We start from the raw sequence: 21,201 nt of genomic DNA, 5'->3' as shown, positions 1-21,201 counted from the left end.
TTCCCTCTTTTCCCTTGTTCTCCTTTATTTTTTTTTCGTTTATGTTCTTTCTTTTTTAAAGTAGGCTCCACACCCAATATGGGGTTTGAACTTCCCACCCAAGGATCAAGAGTTGCATATTCTGCTGTGAGCCAGCCAGATGCCCCATAAAACTTATCGTTAAATAAATGAATTAGTAAAATTGCACTCTATATAGTAAGGCAGATTTTTTTTTTAAAGACTTTATTTGAGAGAGAGAGAGAGAGAAAACATGAGAAAAAAAAACCAAGGGGCAGAGGGAGAAGACTCCCTGCTGAGCAGGAAGCCTGATGTGGGGCCAGATCCCAGGACCTGAGATCATGACCTGAACTAAAGGTAGATGCATAACTGACTGAGCCACAGAGGTGCCCCAAGCAGATCTTAATAGTGTCAGAATCGGCTCTTGATTCCTGGTTAAGCACCTGCCTCTCTTTGCGGTGGGATTAACTCCTGCCCATGGATGGAAACATTTAAAACTGATCCTGATGGAGACAGACTACGGCTTTGTTGAGAGTCTGTCTTCGCAAGAGTGTTTTCTATTGGATTCCTGTTTGCTCAGATGGTGTTGACTACCTTCTCCTAATACCTTGCCTAGATTTCAGCTATCTGCCCTCAGCCTTCTTTCATCCTGGTTTTCCATCTCTATGCTTTCTGATTCTTGCTGGATTTTGGACCAGCAAGATTGACCTCTGGTTTTGGTATACATTTTTCTTTTGGCCCTAGGTTCCATTTTGATCACTTCTGGGTCTAGATCAATCCCACCACACTTTTTGTTTTCATTCCCTACATTTGTTTTCCTGGGCCTCCCTGAATTATTTACTGCCATTCTTGGACCCCAAATTAACAGTGAAGAGGAGTTAACAACCAAAACTGTAGAAAAACAAAATTATAGTAAATAAAAAATTTTTCTTTTTAAAAATTTGTGTGACCAAAATTGGCATTCTCCCTACTTAGAGGAAATAGTGAATTAGACATGTTGAAAATATCAAATGTATAAAATTAGAATATTGAGTGTGGTAAAACATGTATTCAGTACAATGCTCACTCAAACATTTTCCCAGGATCTTCTTGGGCATATGTGCTGGTTGAAAAAACATTACTGATCATAAATGCTGCATCAAGCTAGTATCTGGGCCAAAATACATATTTTCACAAGAAACCATAAATCCAAAAAAAAAAAAAAAAACCAACACAAAAACAAAAAACCACACACACTTTTGAGAATATAGATATCTTCCTAACCCTCATATGCCTGGCAAACCAGAAAAAAGTAATATGGTCATGGATGTAGTAGACTCTCAGTTATATCATGCACAAAAAAAGTAATAGAGGTGGCAATATATCTGGAACATACAGATAGCCCCCTGCATTATTATGGTGATTCTTATTTATTGGGTTAAAGTGATTGACCAACTGACATCAAGACTTTTGTTATCATGGCACATTAAAAGGGATATTGGTGATCTTTACGTATTTTTCTAATGAAAATAAATTAGGTAAAAATTATTCAATTGACATAGAAGAGGTCCCACTTAGTATTTCTCTCTTTTTTAAAAAAAATAAGTGAGGGGCTCCTGGGTGGCTCAGTGGGTTGATTGTCTGACTTCGGCTCAGGTCATGAACCTCAGGGGTCCTGGGATGGAGCCTGTCATCAGGCTCCACACTCAGAGGGAAGTCTACTTCTCCCTCTCCTTCTGTTCCTTCCTCCTCCTGCTCTCTCTCACAAATAAATAAATAAAATCTTTAAAAAAAATAACTGATACATTTTGGGTTTACCTTCTCTACCTCTACTTTTAACGTTGCTTATATGCTCATTCTGATCAAAAACATCTCAGGAATTCTCGTAACATATCCAAGTAACTCCTAAGCAACGATTACTGTTTATTGGATGCATTATATATAATATAAAACTGCTAGTAAACCTTGTGTTAGAATTCTTTAAGAATGTATTAAGACTTTGGGATCCCTGGGTGGCGCAGCGGTTTGGCGCCTGCCTTTGGCCCAGGGCGCGATCCTGGAGACCCGGGATCGAATCCCACGTCGGGCTCCCAGTGCATGGAGCCTGCTTCTCCCTCTGCCTGTGTCTCTGCCTCTCTCTCTCTTTCTGTGTGTGTGTGTGTGACTATCATAAATAAATAAAAAATTAAAAAAAAAAAGAATGTATTAAGACTTTGAAATTATAGAATTTTGAGTTTTTTGAATCATAAAGCTTGAGTGGTCTAGAGTGCAACATTAAACCAACAGATTAGAAACTTGGCTTGTGATCATTTTGTTCATCACTGAAAGTGAAGGTAGTTTGGTGTCGTGGAAATAGCATGACTTTGGGAGTCAGGCAAATTGAAGTTTTTAGCCTGGTTCCTGTCACTAAGTCATGTGGTTTTGGCCAAGTTATTTTGTCAGATCCTTCGTTTAGAATGTGAGCTATTTAGACTTTAAATTTACAGAATCTGGGATGCCGGGTGGCTCAGCGTTTAGCGCCTGCCTTTGGCCCAGGGCGTGATCCTGGAGTGTCGGGATTGGGTCCCACGTCGGGCTCCCTGCCTGGAACCTGCTTCTCCCTCTGCCTGTGTCTCTTCCTCTTCCTCTGTGTCTCTCATGAATAAATAAATAAAATCTTAAAAAATAAATAAATTTACAGAATCTTAAATTCTCCAAAACCATAGTTTTGGGCTCCACTTTAATTTCCTTTGGCTGAAAATTTAAGAGGGTTAACAAATTTATTCAATAAATATGAAATGAACTACTTCATATATGCAGAGATTTTGCTGCAGTTTATGAAAAAGGAAGATGTAAGCCCAAAGCATCTGTGACTCACAACAGTAGGGTGGTATCATGCTGATTGATGTGTGGTTGACAAAGTCCAGAATATTTTGTTGATCAATTTCCAAGTGTTTTATCCTTTCAACCTGACCCTTATTTCACTCCCTAGTAGCATACCACAAAATATCATTTCTCTTTCTCAGAGAATCAGTCCAATTAACATTATCCCAGGATACTCAGCCCAGTTGTCTAGCCGTGCCACACTTTGCCTGACTGTTTGCCCGATAACTAGTGCAGGATAATTTCCAACTCTCTCCTTTCTACAGGGAGTGCCCCCAGGGGCTATTTGATAAGAATGTTGGGTACAGTTCTCTGTCAGACCTCTTGACACGGCTGGAATGGGTATGTTATTGTTTATTATTATGTTGTGACTTCTGCGTTCCCCAAACTTGGCACCTGAACTGGAAATGTCTGTGATCTGTTAGTTACTCAGTTACTGTGACTGCTTTAGATTTGCTGAGCCCATTTCCCACACACACACTGATACTTAAACCAGTTTATGTGCTTTTAAAGTCTGATAAAAGTCCTAGAAATAGATCTAGGAGGAATGTTAGATATGAAATCCGAAAGAAAGAAAGAAAAGAAAGAAAGAAAGAAAGAAAGAAAGAAAGAAAGAAAGAAAGAAAGAAAGAAGGAAGAGAAAGAAAGAAAGAAGAAAGGAAGAGAAAGAGAAGAAAGAAAGAAAGAAAGAAAGAAAGAAAGAAAGAAAGAAAGAAAGAAAGAAAAAGAGAGAGAAAGAAATGAAGCCCATTCTGCTTTGATACTATCAATGAGAAAACTGGCATCAATGGCTTGCTGAAAGCTGAGGCAAGTTAGTAATAGAACAAATGTGCCCTCGCTACAATTCAAGCAAGGATCTTGGGCAGCCTGGGTGGCTCAGCGGTTTAGTGCTGCCTTCAGCCCGGGGTGTGATTCTGGAGACCTGGGATCAAGTCCCACATTGGGCTCCCTGCATGGAGCCTGTTTCTCCCTGCCTGTGTCTCTGCCTCTCTCTCTCTCATGAATAAATAAATAAAATCTTAAAAAAAAAACAAAGATATTTAATGGGAATGATCCTTGCTGTCTCACCTGCTATATGCCAAGCATTGTAGTAACTTTACTAGAATTAACGGATTTAATCTTCGCAACAATCCTCTTCTGCTTGTTTTGCAAATTGGGCAGCGTAGATATAGAGAAATGAGATAGTTTTCCAAGGTTACACGGAGAGTCAGCAACAGATCTAGGTTTTGAATCCCGACAGTGAAAGCCCAGAGTTACAGTTATGGGTTGCTCGCTACCTCTCTCTCCACGGATGCAGGAGTAAAACAATCCTTATCATATATTAAACTTGGTGGAGTTTCCCTTAGTATTTACAGTGGAAATAATTTTGTATTTTCTTATTTTAAAGATTTTATTTATTTGATGCAGAGTGAGAGGGGCATGGGGAGAGAGAGAACAAGCACAGGCAGGGAGAGTGGCAGAGGGAGAGGGAGAAGCAGACTCCCCTGCTAAGCAGGGAGCCCAATGCAGGGCTCATCCTAGCACCCTGAGATCGTGACCTGGGCCAAAGAAAGGCATTTAGCCAACTGAGCTACCTGAGTGCTCCAATTTTGTATTTTTAATAAAGCTTTATTTGAATTTTAGGTCTTATTCATGTGCTTGTCTTCCAGTGAACAAACCTTATTGGATTTCTGACTCTGCTGAACTGGTCAAATGTTATTTTTCAGAAATTTAATTGTTAGACAGTCACAGAATATGTAGATATGTAGGGATGTACTTAAAGAAATTTAATTATTTAGGTTAGGCTACTGCTTTCTCATGAATACTTTAAAACATCCAATTCCTCTATCACACAAGCACAAAAATCTGTTATAGCATGAATACAAATTCTCTTTAAAAGACTGGTATACAAACTTGGCAGGAAGTAAACTAGAAGAATAATTATAGGTGTGTCCTTTTACTTCTGCTCCTTTTCTTAGATCAAAACTCCACCGTGAAGTTTACTTCTTTTTAAAATCCTGTAAGCCAGCACATACGGATCCAATTACCTAATTGTCTGCAGAGTTGTAATGACAGTCACTTCTACTGATTTCAGCCAGTCTGCCAAATCTCTAGAAGCAAACTGAGGAATGGCTCCTCTAACTTGACCCTTTGTCCTTTTTGGAAGAAGCCAATCAGTAGCAGATGCAGTTGTGTGTGTGTGCGTGTGTGAAGGAAGAATGTTTATGGCAATCTAGTCATTTGAAAAGGAAAAGAATAAAGTGTGAAGTAAAAGGGAAAAACGAGATGTAAGAGGAGAGAAAGAGCTGAGGCAGCAGGACAAAGAGGAGGCTCAAAGGAGAGAGCTTGACTGTGAAGGAATTTTGGTGGCGTCTGTATTTGTTTACCTCTAGGAAAATGTGTTTTGCAAATTTAATTACCATACAACATGATTGCTCTCGGTAAAATATAACACAAAAGCCATAGCAAGTTCAATGTATTTAAGGATGTTTTGGACCTGGAATTACAATCTCATGGAAACAACTTTAAATTTTGAAAACACTTTGCTAGTCCTCTAATCACACCTCGGCAAGACGGGCTGAGAGGATATTTAACATATCAATGTTTCCTCCTGATGGTAGCAGAGGACAATGGAGTGTTTTTATTTTTTTTTAAATTTTTAAGATTTTATTTATTTATTTATTTATTTATTTATTTATTTATTTATTTATTTATTTAGAGAATGGCTGGGACACAGGCAGAGGGAGAGGGAGAAGCAGGCTCCACGCAGGGAACCTGACGTGGGACTCGATCCCAGATCTCCAGGATCACACCCCAGGCTGCAGGCGGCGCTAAACCACTGCACCACCGGGGCTGCCCTAAAATCTCACTTTAAAAATAAAATTGACAAAGGTGATCAACCTCTTTGTTTTCTGCTGAATCTCTGCTCTGTTTCTCAGATTTTAGTCTCTCTCTTTTTTTTTCCATTTCATTTCAATTCAACAAAATAGAGAAGGAAGGAAAACCTCAAGGGGGAATTACTAAAGAGTTAGCTTTCTCCTCTATCCTTTTGGAGACCATTTACTTTTAATGATTTCTCAATGCTACCTACAGATTAAAAATGAAGGATAGATAATGCTAATGCTAGGTGTAGTCTGCAAAATTGTCTCAGATTGTCATGAAGATCTGTGTTAGCTCTTACAGTCCCACCATGGTTGATTAGTGAAAGGTACTATGTTTTTTATCTCCACATGGTTTTTCCTTCCTCCACCTGGGAGTGAGTGTTGATCAGATTCTAGCCGGCCCCTCTGGACTACACACAGAGACCTAATATTTTCAACATAAATAGCATTACTAAATGGCGTTGTTAGGCAGAACATCTCATATTAGACAGGATACACTAGTTCATGAATAAGAATGCCAACATGATTTCATGGTCTAACTTCAACTAATGACTCAACAGCAAATATGCCTTCTAAAGATTTTATTTTTAGGTAATCTCTATGTCCAAAGTGGGGCTCGAACTTACAACCCCTAGATCAAGAGTCTCATGCTCTACCAACTGAGCCAAAATATGCTTTCTGACTTACATAGTTGTGAGATAGTAACTTACCCAAGTGCTGCATGCAGCTTTGGGGGAAGTTAAATCAGCATCCTTGGTATTTTATCATTTGGCAGAAAAGTTTAGTACACCAATAATAAATGCTCCAATTATCAAAGTAACAACCCTTTACTGAGCTGAGCTCATGGTATGTGAAAAGCACCATGAGTTCATATGTTCTACATAATCTCCACAAAAACACTAGGAAGTAGAAACTATTCTTTCTCCATTTTTCCTTTTTTTTTTTTTGAAGTAAGCTCTACATCCAACATGGGAATTGAACTCGTTCATGACCTGAGGATCAAGAGTCACATGCTCTATGGACTGAGCCTGCAAGGTGCTCTTCTTTCTCCATTTTACTAGTAGTGAAATTGAGCCATAGAATGGTTAGTAACTTGCTGGCCTTCTGAGGGCCAAGTGGGAGGGTCAGACTTAGAACCCAGAGCCAGGGGCAGCCCCGGTGGTGCAGCGGTTTAGCGCCGCCTGCAGCCCAAGGCGTGATCCTGGAGACCCTGGATCCAGTCCCACGTCAGGCTCCATGCATGGGGCCTGCTTCTCCCTCTGCCTGTGTCTCTGCCTCTCTCTCTCTCTCTCTCTCTCTCTCTCTCTCTCTGTCTCTATGAATAGATAAATAAAATCTTTAAAAAAAAAAAAAAGAACCCAGAGCCAGCACTCCTAACCACTGTGTTAATCTGCAGTTTCCAATAATATAGATGGTTTACCAATACTCTCAACACAACCCAGGTTACCTATGCTGACATGTACAAAGAATGAATAAACATTAAGAATGTAAAGATAAATGCATCATGGGGCACCTGTCTGGCCCAGTCAGCAGAGCATGCAACTCTTTACACAGTGGGTGTGGAGATTACTTAAAATATAAAAATGCTCTTGAGAGAAGATTACATTGCTCTTTTTTAGCAAAATCATAAATGGTGAGAGGCATTTTGGATAGATTTTCCACACAGAAGAAAATCAAATACGGTACCAATTCCTTCCAAGTCCTTTATAGTATGACCTGTTGTCTATCCTTACCTTCTACTCTTCCCCTTCTCTCTGTTTATTTATGTATTTATTTATTTTTAAAGATTTTATTCATTTATTCATGAGAGACACAGAGGCAGAGACACAGGCAGAGGGAGAAGCAGGCTCCATACATGTCCCACACTGTATATTTAATTGCTTATCAAACCCACATATTTTCTTCCCACAGAGTTTTTGCACCTGCTGTTCCCCTTTCTTGGAATTCTCTTCTTCAGATCTTCACATGGATAGATAGTGATGGGGTTTAGGACATGATATCCCAAAATATGGCACGCAGCATTTCAAATATTTTAAGCTGAAGGAGTTTGAGAAAATAACGGAAGCCAGAAGGTGATGTTGCCTCTTCTGATATCTCATGAAACAGGTGCTTGTTTCCCTGCATGGAGCCTGCTTCTCCCTCTGCCTGTGTCTCTGCCTTTCTCTCTCTTTCTCTCTGTGTGTCTCTCATGAATAAAGAAATAAAATCTTAAAAAAAAAAAGGAGCTTATGTGACAGGTGCCCTTCCTATACCTAGAGGAGAGGAGCATCCTTATCTTTTAGGTCAAAGGGACCCCAAGAAAAATCTGAACAACCAGGCCTTCCTAAAATTTCCCCCAGTCTAGTAAACTTAGCTCACACTCTGACCTATCACATATCTATGTGACTGGCCACTCGTCATCAAACATAGCATAGAGGTGCCTGTTTCTTTGGTTCTTTTTCAGAAGGCTCCTATGTCATGTAAATTTATCTTAAATAAATTTGTATGCTTTTCTCCTGTTACTGTCACTTCAATTTTCAGACCCAGCCAGGGGCATGAAGATGGTCAAGGAAAACTTTTTCTTCCTGTCCAATAGCTTTTCCTCGTGCTCTCTGCCATTCCCTCTGCTTATATGATCTCATGTTGTCCGTTTTCTCATTTTTGGAATATTTAATGCAATCTTAAATTTATTTATTTATTCAATGATCTCTCCCCACTCAAATATAAACTCTTTGAAAGTAGGGATCTTGCTTCCCGTGCTCATTCTATCCATTGAGTTCAGAGGCATGTGTGGTACACAGTAGGCACTCCATACATCCTTGATGGATGGTGAATACGAAGACATTCTCTACAGGAGCCCTGCCACCTGCTGATCTGTGTTTACCCTGTCAGCCTTGAACACCCCAGCTTTACCACAAGAACTCCAAAGTGCATTTTTATTGCGAAGAAGGGGGATTTGAAGACTTTGTTGTCACAGTAGGAAATCCCTTGACTTTTGCTTTAATACTGCATGATAATACCATAAACTGTGGTGATAAATACTAACCTTTATAAGTCCCCAAAACCTAACTCCAAGTAGCAAAATATAAAAAAGTTATGCATGTACTTTATTTATGCACTATATTTGCACTATATGCAAGGGAACTGATTTATTTTTAGTAATCATAAGGCAAAAAAGGGTTGAAAGATCAAGAACAAACAGAATGTAATTTAATATTTCTTTAAAAAAAAACTGCCTTTTGAAGGCCTTTACCAACTTGGGATTTTCCAGAATAAATTCCATCTTCCTTGTATATGCTTTTATGTTCTGACCACCCATGCTACAAACCATTTTTATAACTCCGCTGCATTAAGTTCAGGGGAAAATGTTTATATTGTAATGTAGTAGGCAAGTTATTTTTCTTACTCTGTGAAAGCATCTCATTTGCACGGCTTCCAGACTAAGGTAAGGGTTAAATCCCACAAGAATACTCTGTCACTGTCCCCACAGAAGAGAGACTACAGCCTAGGGCTGACTCATTGTATGCTGAGGACCTGTCTGGTGGATCACCCAAAGCCAGACAAAGAGAGCCATTCACATAAACTGTCTACTACTCCTTTGTGTCGGGAGAATCAGAAGAGAACCGCCAACTGACAAAGGTCACCTTTGGAGTAATGACTGGCAGATTTAATTTATGCAAATATATATAGCTTCAATCAAGGTACTTTGCAAATTAGATTAACAGTACTCATTTCAAGGATTTTTGTAAACCCTGAGAAACTAAAACACTTCGGTCTGAAGAAATCAATTACTTTGATTTAAAAATCATGTTCAGGCTTTCCGATGATAAACTACAGAAAGGGTATTGAAAAGGCCCTTTCATATTCATATTATTTGTATTTCCTCTGAAATCTTGGAAGTATTTTAATTTAATTATTATTTTATCATGTTGGCAAAGCTGCTGGTCTCATTCTCCGTGAAAGCTGCCTGCACTAACAGAAAGGTCAAATATGGGATGTATGATGGGAACTTACCTTACTAGCTTGGCACCATGACTCCCCATCTATGACATCTAAACCTCCTTCTTTATGATGTTGAATTTTGAGTCATTGATCTTTCTGCACCCACGTCAAATTTAATAAGGTTTAGTGTAGAAAGAGTGCAAAGAGGGAGAAAAAATTCATAAATTTTTCATAAATTTACCACTTAGAGGCAGTTGCTATTAATATTTTGGAGCATTTCTTCCTTTTTAAAATTCCTTCCTTTTTATTTTTTTTCTTTTTATTTATTTATTTATTTTTTAAAAATTTTATTTATTTATGATAGTCATCACAGAGAGAGAGAGAGAGAGAGAGAGAGGCAGAGACACAGGCAGAGGGAGAAGCAGGCTCCATGCACCGGGAGCCCGATGTGGGATTCGATCCCGAGTCTCCAGGATCGCGCCGTGGGCCAAAGGCAGGCGCCAAACCGCTGCGCCACCCAGGGATCCCAAATTCCTTCCTTTTTAAAAAAATATTTTCCCCTAGTCTTCTCATTCTCATGTTGCCCTGTATTCTAATGAAAATGTCACTCTACACACTTGGTGAATGACTTATTCTATCATTCTGTATTTAAGAGGAATGGCATGAGAGAGCTACTCTGGCTAAATTTTGCCCTGTAATGAATATCCTTAAAAAAAATTGTGCCAGGTTTTTAGATGTTTTGCCTTTTTTTTTTTTCAGTGATAGCTCAGAATAATTTATAAATAAATAAATGACTTCTAGAGAAAATAAATATTCTGCTTTGAAATTGCATTATTTCAAATCAGGGTAATATGTGATTTATTTCTAGAGAGGGAAATAAAAATTTAGGAAGGATTCCCCCCAATTAATGAGGTTCCTTTTGGAAGGAATCCAGGTTTTAAGTAGAAACTATATATAGTAAAGGAATAAAGGAAGGTCTGTTATTGGTCTCCAATTAATTAAAATTGGTGCTCAGATTCATAGAAGACCAGCATTCGACCTCTCACTAGTTTCCATTTGTGTATAAAAAATAAAGTTTTGAATTAAATCTTAAATCATGAAATGAGAACTTACCACCATATAGACTTTAACTCCACATACATTACTCAATTGCAAAGCTATTTTTCTTTGTTCTGGCATAAGATAAATGTGTTTTTTTGTGTAGCTGGTGTTAGTTTCATTCTCATTAAAAGAGATCTTATCAGAATATATTGGGTATATAATGAGATGGACAAGTCAAGAGTACTTAGTGTGTGCAGTGGGTCGGGCATGGGAGGGACAAATTCAGACCTGACTTGCTGCCCTCTTCTGACCGTTACTCTTCCCAGCCATTTTTTCCTATGAATTTACATATGAAAAGTAATTTTCATATAAACTCAGAGAATTAAAAAAATACATGTTATCTATTTAAAGATTTTATTATTTTATTATTTTTTTTTTAGAAAGGGATTGAGAGGGGGAGAAGGAGAGAGGCAGAGAGAATCCTAAGCAGGCTCCATGCCCAGCATGGAGTCAGATACAGTGCTCCATCTCACAACCTTGAGATCATGACCTGAAATCAAGAGTTTGATTCTTAATTGACTGAGCCACCAGGGTGCCCCTAAAGAGTTTAGTTTTACACCCCATGGGGGGCTTGAACTCACAACGCCGCCGAAATCAAGAGTTGCATGCTCTACCGATTGAGCCAGCCAGGCACACTACAAACTTAGAGAATTTTAAAATGATAGATAGATCTGTAAGTGCAAGAGGAGAAAGAGTCGATCTTATTTCCATTATTTTAAGGGACAGGGAGGAGGTATAGTCAAGACCTTTATGTATGTTTTCTTTTTTAAATCTTCCCAGATAGGGGAATTTATAGTTACATATAAGGCAAAGATCTAGCTTCCAGAGTGTTAATATTGATGTCCTTATTACTTTTTCAGTATTTTTTTTTTTTTTTTTTACTTTTTCAGTATTTTCATGGGTTGTACTTAAACATACAGATGGATAATTTCTCTTTTAAAAGGCTCTTCTAGTAAGTGTAATCAAGCCAACAAACTTGGCTATCGTTACAAAATGGTCAACGAACATTAACTCTTAAAAACAGCGCAGCTTGGGACACCTGGGTGTCTGAGCAGTTAAGCATCTACCTTCAGTTTAGGGCATGATCCTGGGGTCCTAGGATTGAGTCCCACATCAGGCTCCCTGCAGGGGGCCTGCTTCTCCCTCTGCCTGTGTCTCTGCCTCTCTCTGTGTATCTCTTATGAATAAATAAATAAAATCTTTAAACAAACAAACAAACAAAAAACGGTGCAACCAATAACTTTGTACCTCTCTTAACTACCTGAAATGCATATTAAGGCCACCTGTACTATTTTGGCCTCAGGTACTTTCAAGAAGTTCAACTTTTTTTTTTTTTTTTTTTTTTTGAAGCTCACCTCTTAAATACATCATCAGCATTTCATGTCTTAGAATAATCCCAATAAATTTAGCCACTCATGGTTATATTTCCAAATCTTTTCCATTTGATTAAATCAGCTTTAACTATCAACCTAGAAATACCTCATTATCCCAACTGTAGTGGTCAAACTAAAGAATAAAAAATGGAACCACCTTTGCTTCTGCAGACAGTGAGATCTCACTGCCTTCACCATCAGCTCAAATTTCCCTTGTCAAGAAGACTTTGATGCCCCATAAATATTCCTTAAAAAGCATTACTTTGGAATGTGGAGAGTAATATATATTATGATTTTCTCCCAAGAGGCTGATGTCTGTGTGTCTTTTATTCTTTCTCTGTGTTCCTTATTTTGACTCTTGTTACTAAATCAAGGAACATTAAGCCATTTGCAGTGAGAAAGCAGATATTTATTTTCCAGTGGAAATCAAGTCAGGAGAGAACACTAAAGAGTCTTCACCCCCTTCAAGCCGTCTGTGGCGGCCATCCCAGGTGGACATTACAATCCCCTGATGCGAGGCTGGGCATGCACGTAGTGTAGAAAATGTCATTTATTATTGAAGTCATTTATAGTGACATTCCGTGTATGTGGCAGGAAATATCATTCACATGAAAATGAAATGCGCCTTTTCAAAAGGTGAGTAACATCTTCTCATGTATTTTTCTATTTCCCTCTCTTTTCATTTATTTTAATTTTTAGAGATCCCATTTTATTTCAATAAAGACAGTATAACATAATATTAAGAGCCCCATAATCTGCCATCAGAAAGAATAGGTGCAAATTTTAGCTCATGTTAATTGTGTGTTTTCAATTACTTCTCTGGGGGCACCTGGGTGACTCAGGCGGTTAAGCGCCTGCCTTTGGTTCAGGTCGGATTGGGATGAGCCCCACATCAGGATCCCTGCTCAGCAGGAAGTCTGCTTCTTCCTCTCCCTCTGCCCCTCCTCACATTTGTGCTGCCTCTCTCTGTATTTTATTCTCTCTCAAATAAACAAACAAAATCTTTTAAAAAACAATTTCTTTTCTGTAAATAGAGACAAGGCCTAGTAAGAAAGGAGTGAAGAATAAATGAGAATGCAGGTCAAATGAACAGGGTGTAGCAAACAAAATGCCAGCTTTTATCACTATTTTTTTCTTTTTAAGCAATCACTACACCCAACTTGGAGCTTGAACTCACTACCCTAAGATCAAGAGTTGCATGCTCTGCTGACGGAGCCAGCCAGGAGCCCTGGATTTCACTATTAATGGCAATTCTACTACACTTTACATTACATTCAGGTTGAGACAACAATGGCTTATAAATGACATTCAGCATGAGCACAATCTTGCAAAATGTCTAGTTCTTTCATTCTTGATAACATGACCCATTAATCCCTTTTCCTGCTCCCTAATCCATCTGTTAGGGTAGGAGGTATGTGGTGAGAAGTAGATTTTTTTTAAATTGTTTTTACTAATCTCTACACCCAACATGTGGCTTGAACTCATGACCCCAAGATCAAGAGTCACATGCTCTTCTGAGTGAGCCAGCAAGGTACCCCAGGAACAGAAAATTTTAATTTTTTTCAATTTAAAAAATTTATTTTTTATTTTAAGTAAACTCCACACCCAATGTGGGGCTCGAACTCACAACCCTGAGATTGAGAGTCACATGCTGTACCGCCTGAGCCAGCCAGGCACCCCTAGATTTAGAAAAAAATTTTTTACTAAGTAATCTCAATACCTAACAGGGAGCTCAAATTTATTACCCCAAGATCAAGAGTCACATGCTCTACTGACTGAGCTGGCCAGATCTGACAGGAAGAAGAAGAAACAAAACAGAGTCTTTTAGGGATGCCTGGGTGGATCAGTGGTTGGGCGGCTGCCTTTGGCTCAGGTCATGGTCCCGGGATTCAGAATCGAGTCTTGCATCAGGCTCCCTGCGAGGAGCCTCCTTCTCCCTCTGCCTATGTCTCTGCCTCTCTCTCTGTGTCTCTCATTAATAAATAAATAAAATCTTAAAAAAAACAGTCTTTTTTATCTGGTGGCAGGAGCTAGGGGGACGTGGTATCACAAGCTGAATTGAGTAACATTAAGCTTTTCATGATTTCTGGGATCCTTAACTACCTTGGTACTTTGCAAATGTCTAAGAATTATGTTCCAGAGTTCTGAGTTCAGTTCTCTACCAGAAATGCACACTATTGGTGTATAGAGATGTCTCTTTGAAACTCAGCAGTGTGGTTTCCATTTCCTTCCCCTGCTAGTTGAAACCCAGAGTCTCTTGCTCCTTCTCATGTGATGGATGTTGTTGTCTGTATTTTTCATTTATCAGGGATTTGACTCAACCACAGCAAGTAGCATGTCAGTCCCTACATTTCCGGCAGCCCCCCACCAACTGGCTCCCCCTAGTGGTAGATGGTGCCCAGGGGCGAAATACCCAGCGCCTTGCCTCGCTGGAAAAGAATTAAAAGTACTGATCTAGGAGGCACCACTGCACAAGACCAGATTGACCACCAGAAAATCTTGGTGATGTATCACTTCTGTCACTTACCTCCTGAGACAGACCTAGCATCATTCTCCTGCAGGACTTGAGAAAGTAATGAAATCTCTTTGAGCCCCACTTTTGTTACCTGTTAAATGGGTATATTATTTAGCTTTATTCTTTTTTGTTTGTTTGTTTTGTTTTTAGCTTTATTCTCTTGAAGGATCATTTGGAAATGCTGAAAATTGAGAAATTTGATTTAACAGAACTCTGTGCATGTCTATTACATGTCATATATATATTGTTAAAGATTTTATTTATTTCAGAGAGGAAGAGAGCCTGTGCATGAACAGTGGTGGGGGGTGGGGCAGAGGGAGAAGCCCACTCTTGCTGGGCAGGGAGCCTGCACTCTGGGATCTTGACCCCAGCTGAAGGCAGACACTTAACTGACTGAGCCATCTAGACGCCCCTCCATGTCACGTATTAAGACAATTTATACAAAGGGTCCCCAAACTGAATAATCATAGGTATCAGCTGGTACTTTGATTATCGTGTGCTTTTTGTTTTGTTTTTGTTCTGATGCATTAATAAGATGTGGAGGAGTAACCACTGTATGTGAGAATAGAATTTGAGTCTTAAATGCAAGGAAGGAGTGTGGCTGAGGATAGGAGGAAGTACCCTTTGTGTTTAGCTTGCTGGGACAACTGGAGGGGGCTCTCACGAATGCCTCGTTGGTTGCAAGGTATTGTGGACACTGCTTCCTCTCTTGAAGTTGCAGCCCAAGTTCCTGCTTCCAAGGAGTTGCTGATGATATAAATTCCAGGGCACAAAAAACCCACACTTTCCATAATGGGTTTCAGGCCCATTACTGGTAATAATTTAAAATTGTTAGAATTCATGGCTAAAGGGAGATGTTTCTGCTTTTCATTAAATGTCACTGAACAGGTGCTGAGCTCTGCAGTCTTTAATGACTTCCAGCCTCTGCTAAGTCATATTTAAAAGTAAAATATTTGAATTCCTCCTAACTTTCAAAAGTCACATTAGTGAGAGAGTTAGAACAAGTACAGATTTCATAACCTCTATTTTGCATCATTTGGTTTAGATTTCAATAACAGTATTCCTTCCTTCTGGTGGAATATTGAGTAAAGAGAAATGAATGGAAAAAAACACAAATCTGTCTCTATTGCATATGTGGTTGCACAGAAATTCTGGGAATATCATGCCTTCCTTTTTTACTGCACTGAGATGAATAAAGGAAGACTGCTCTGCTGGGGAATGTTTGAAGCAGATAAATTTGTGCCTAGGAGATGGGAGGTAATTACCAGGCAAATGAGTTGCACATCCGGTAGATTCACGGAGGGTTAAACTAAATATTTCAAGCTGTTATTTGGTCTGTTTGCTCATGTTTATATGAGGCTAACAACTTCCACAACTGCCTTTCAAGCAGTTGTTCCCAGGTGTCTTCTGTTTAGCTCTTGGGCTCATTTGAATTACTTTATGAGGAATATTTAAAAAAGAGAGGGGGTGGGGTGATGAAGGGTGATTTGGGCTTCTCATGGCTTCAGGAGAATTCTCTGCTTCTGCTATTCTTCTCAGCTGCTGGGGTACAAAGTTTGCTGTGGGCGAAAGTCAAATCTGGTGATTTTCACTTGTGATTTCTGTAGATTATTATAGGCTAACTAGAAATGTTGCATGAATGAAGAACTTAGTCCCTGAAAGCGCTTCAATTTTGAAGACTAATAGGCTTGCTTATTTATTTATTTATCCTCAGAATTCTTATGAGACAACTAAAAACTTCTCTATACTAGGCATATCCAATATTTGAAGTGATGATAATGTTTGTGGATAAAAATGAGAATGTCTCAATTCTTGGAGATGCATGCTAAAGTACGCGGGTGGGAGTGGTATGATGTCTGCAAAAATATTTTCAAATGTCTCAGCAAAATATATAGAGATAGATAAAGGACATTCATTCTGTGATGGACTTATTTCACGTAGCATAAAGCCTTCAAGGTTGATCCATGTTGTCACGTATAGCAGAATTTCCTTCTTTTTTTAAGGCTCAGAATATTTCCTTGAATACATATACCATATTTTCTCTATTCACGTAGCAGTGAACATTCGGGCTGTTTCCACACGTGAGAATGTAAATATCTCTTCACAATGAATTTTTTTAAGAGAAGTATCTAAAATGATAAACCTGGAGACTAAAGATTGTGCAGTCCAGAAGTTACTTACTGCAGTATGAGTGATTACACTCCATGTTACATTTTTCCCTCAACTCAGCCATTCACTGCTGTTTTCTCATTCATGAGAAAGGAATACTGACAGAGACTAGCTAGGTGTGTTGCAGCTGTCCCCCACTGATTGCTCTGCACCCTCTTTTTGCCTCTCTTTTTCTCCCATTTTTCTTCATGGCTTTTTTTTTTTTAAGATTTTACTTATTTATTCATGAGAGAGAGAGAGAGAGAGAGAGAGAGGCAGAGACACAGGCAGAGGGCAGGGATCCTGATGCAGGACTCCACCCAGGACCCTGGGATCATGACCTGAGCCGAAGCCACCCAGGCATCCCTCTCTATTGGCTTCTTTGTAAGGGTATAAACATGTTCAAAGCCGTTTCTCCCTTTGAAACCAATAGAACACTTCTCTGGATTGTGTGGTCTTCTTCAAAAATTTTTCACCTTTTCTTCCTGAAAAAACTGAGTCAATCCTTGCTTGTTTTATGTCCTCCTCTCCCATTTACTCTTCAATTTGCTGAGATATAGTTTCCACTTGAAACCAACTTGGCAAAGCTCTTTATTAATCAGTCTAATGCCCTTCTCTTAGTGCTTTTCCATTTGTACCTCTATTTGACTCAGTTAACTGACATGGTTAAGTCAGATTCATTGAGCATCCTCTTTCCTCGCATTTACCTTTTTTTGTTGTTGTTCTCTTTTATTACCCACGTATTTTAGTTTCCTTTGTTACTGTGCGTGGTCAGCAAGTAATGGCCTCCAAGTATATCCACGTCCCAATCCCCAGAACCTGTGAATATTGCCCTTGTGAGAAGAGAGAGTTTGCAGATATGATTCAGTTAAAGGTCTTGAGGGACACCTGGCTGGCTCAGTTGATAGAGCATGTGATTCTTGATATCGGGGTCATGAGTTCAAATCCATGTTGGATGTAGAACTTACTTAACAAACAAACAGAAAAAGTTAAGGGTCTTGAGATGAGGAGTTTATCCTGGGTTAACCAATAGGCCAGATGTCATCACAGTAGTCCTCATACAAGGAGGAATATAGCAGCAGTCAGAGTTAGAGCTGGAGAAGGCCATATGATGATGCCAGTGGACATTGGGGTGATGTGCTGAAAGGAAGAAGGGGCCACAAGCAGGCACTGTATGCTGAAAGGCAAGGAAATGATTGTCCCTTCAGAATGTCCACAAGAAACTAGCTCTGCCATGACGGTGACCTTAGTCCTGTAAAATTGATTTTGGACTTCTGACCTCCAGAACTGTAAGGAATAAATGTGTGTTATTTTAAGCCACTAAGCTTGTAATAATTTGTTACAGCAGCAATAGGAAGCTAATGTACTGTGTCTTTTTAAATTCTTTCCTAAACCTTTTATTAGATCAGAACTCCACACATGACCCTCTTTGCTCCTTGTTGTACATTTTCTCACTTGGAGCTTTTGCCATCTGTCAAGGTTTTAACCATGACCAATGACTCCTACGACCATCTTTCTCAATTTACACCCAAAATTCCAACTCTCCAATTAATCATCTTATGCTGTCTTGAAGGCCACTCAAACTCATTATCCTTTTTTTTTTTTTTTTTTTTTTTTTAAGTAATCTCTATGCCCGGTGTGGGGCTCAAACTCAAGACCTTGAGATCAAGAGTCACATGGTTTTCTGACTGAGCCAGCTAGGTGCCCCTCAAACTCATTATCTAATGGGCATTCAAAGGTGGATTTACCAGGCTATTGAAGCATACTTTAGGTTTCTTCACTTGCTCAGGTATTTTCCAAGACTGTGGGAGAGCCCTAGAAATTTGTAGTTGTGATTTTACATTATTCTTTTTAATATAATTGCTCATGGTCAGAAAGGCAGTGTCTTAGTGGTTCCAGCTGTTACAACAAAAATACCACAGACTGGGTGGCTTAAACAACAAACATTATCCTCCTAGTTCTGGAGGCTGGAAGTCTGAGATCAAGACTGGCAGATCCAGGGCGACTGGGTGGTGCAGTCGATTTAGCAACCGACTGTTGGTTTCAGCTCTGGTCCTGATCTCAGGGTCATGAGATTGAGCCTGCATTAGACTCAGTGTGGAGTCTACTTAAGTTTCTTTCTGCCTCCCCACCTTCCCCAACTCTCTCTCTCTCTCTCAAATAAATAAATCTTAAAAAAAAAAAAGATCGGGTGTCTATTGAGGGCCAATTCCTGATTCATAGTAGGCCATCTTACTCACTGTGTCTTTACATGGTGGAAGGAGTAAGGGAGCTCCCTGGGGTCCCTTTTATAAGGACACTGATCCTATTCATGAGGGCTCTGCTCTCATTATCTAATCACACCCCAAAGCCCCCACCTCCAAATACCATCACATTGGAAATTAGGTTTCAACAAATGAATTCTGGGAAGATATAAACATTGAGCCTATAGCAGGCAGTAAGGTGCATTTTACTTCCTAGTCGCATGGGTGAATCCAATATTTGTGTATTTCTAAATTTTTTTTTAAAATTTTTATTTATTTATGATAGAGAGAGAGAGAGAGGCAGAGACACAGGCAGAGGGAGAAGCAGGCTCCATGCACCGGGAGCCTGACGTGGGATTCGATCCCGGGTCTCCAGGATTGTGCCCTGGGCCAAAGGCAGGTGCCAAACCGCTGCGCCACCCAGGGATCCCGTGTATTTCTAAATTTATCCAATCTCTCATGTTTATGAAGCACTTAACCTGACATACAACGGGTGGCCAACAAATCATAGTACTGTTATCCCCAGATGCTTTACCCTGGTTAATGACATCACTGTCTTTCCTACAAAAGCTAGAGATCTCTGAATTATTCGTGATACTTCACATAACCTCCTGCCATATCCAAGCTAGAAAATCCTGTTGGCTTTGCCTTTGTAATTAAGGTTTTGCCTTAATTCTGGCCTCAAAATATCTCATCACCACAATCTTTGACTTTATTCAAGTCTTAGTTTATTATAATAGTTTCCTCACTTGTTTCTGTGCTAAACTACTCCATTTGATGCAACTTCTTTGCTGCTGATAAATCTATCTTCTAGATTTCTAAAGCCAAAATGTAATCATACCTCTATAGTTTAGCGCTTTGGAATACGGAATCTATAGCCCAATATAATTGATTGTTGAGCCTCTAGATGGTGGGAAACTGTAATACTATGATTTATAATAAGAAATATGTATTTAATCTTTATCCCCCTTTCTGGCGCAGAGCTCCTAAAACCCTTGGAATTTCTTAAGTGATTAGAGTGATTAATGTATCTTTTGTTATGTTAATGAGGCGACTTTTGGAATGTCCCTTACATCACCTAAGGATGGAGGCTGGTCTCTAGAGCAAACAACCTGTGATTAGAGTTAGAACTTTAAGTCCCATCCCCCTGACCTCTGGGGAGGTAAGATAGCCTGGAAATAGAATCAATTCTTATTGGTCAGTGATTCAATTAATCATGACTAGGTAATAAAAGCCTCCATAAAACCCCAAAAGGATTCAAAGAGCTTGAAGGTTAGTGAACATGTAAGGTCTGGGAGATGCCCAGTGAGGGCACAGAAGCTCCACACCCCTTCCCACATACCTTGCCCTACACTCATCTTTCTTCTGGTTATTTCTGGGTTACATCCTTTTATAGTAAACTTGTGTCTAGTAAGTAAAATGTTTCTGAGTTCTGTGAGCCGCTCTAGCAAAGTAATGGAACATGAGGAGATCTCAGTAATGGAACTGTCTGATTTATAGCCAGTCAGAAGCCGGGGCAGCAACTGGCATCTGGCAACCTGGGCCTGCGACTGGCATCTGAAGGGGGGTGGGGAGGATAGGCTGTGGGCCTGAACCCTTAACCTGTGGAATCTGATGCTATCTTTGTGTAGATAGTGTCAGAATTGGGTTGAATTCTTGGACACCCTGCTGGTTGTTGAGAAAGGCTCGTTGAGTGCAAGGAAACTACCTCCTTCCCGCCTCCCCCCCCCCCCCCCCCCCCACTGGAATTGGTGTCAGAACTAAAAGAGGAACCAATGAGCATAGTATTCTGTTTTGTCCCCAGTGTACTTCCTTAGTTTTAATTTTATTCCCTCAGAAAGGCTTTTCCTGATGCCATCAGCCAAAGTAGGCAGCAATTATTGTCATGTCGTCCATGCTGTAAATTTACTAATTCATATCTCTCTATAAGTATCTTAAGTATCTTGAATATTGGTTTCTTAGTTTACTTATTATGTTGCCTCCATTAGACTGTAGCTCTGTGAGGAGAGGGTCCTCTTTTTTTTTTTTTTTTTTTTTTTTTTATTCTTGTTAGGTGATATATCTCCAGAGCTTATTACTGAATCTGGCAAAAAGCAGCAGCTCACTGCTATCGAATGAATGTCCCCCTCCCCTCCCATACATATATTGAAGCCCTAATTCTTTGTGATGGTGTTTGGTAGTGGGGGGTGCTTTGGGAGGTG

The sequence above is a fragment of the Canis lupus genome, chromosome 15 (genome assembly GCF_011100685.1).
Source record: "Canis lupus familiaris isolate Mischka breed German Shepherd chromosome 15, alternate assembly UU_Cfam_GSD_1.0, whole genome shotgun sequence".
NCBI classification, from domain to species: Eukaryota; Metazoa; Chordata; class Mammalia; order Carnivora; family Canidae; genus Canis; species Canis lupus.
The sequence above is the reverse complement of the archived record's forward strand: the minus strand, read 5'-3'. Positions refer to the sequence as shown.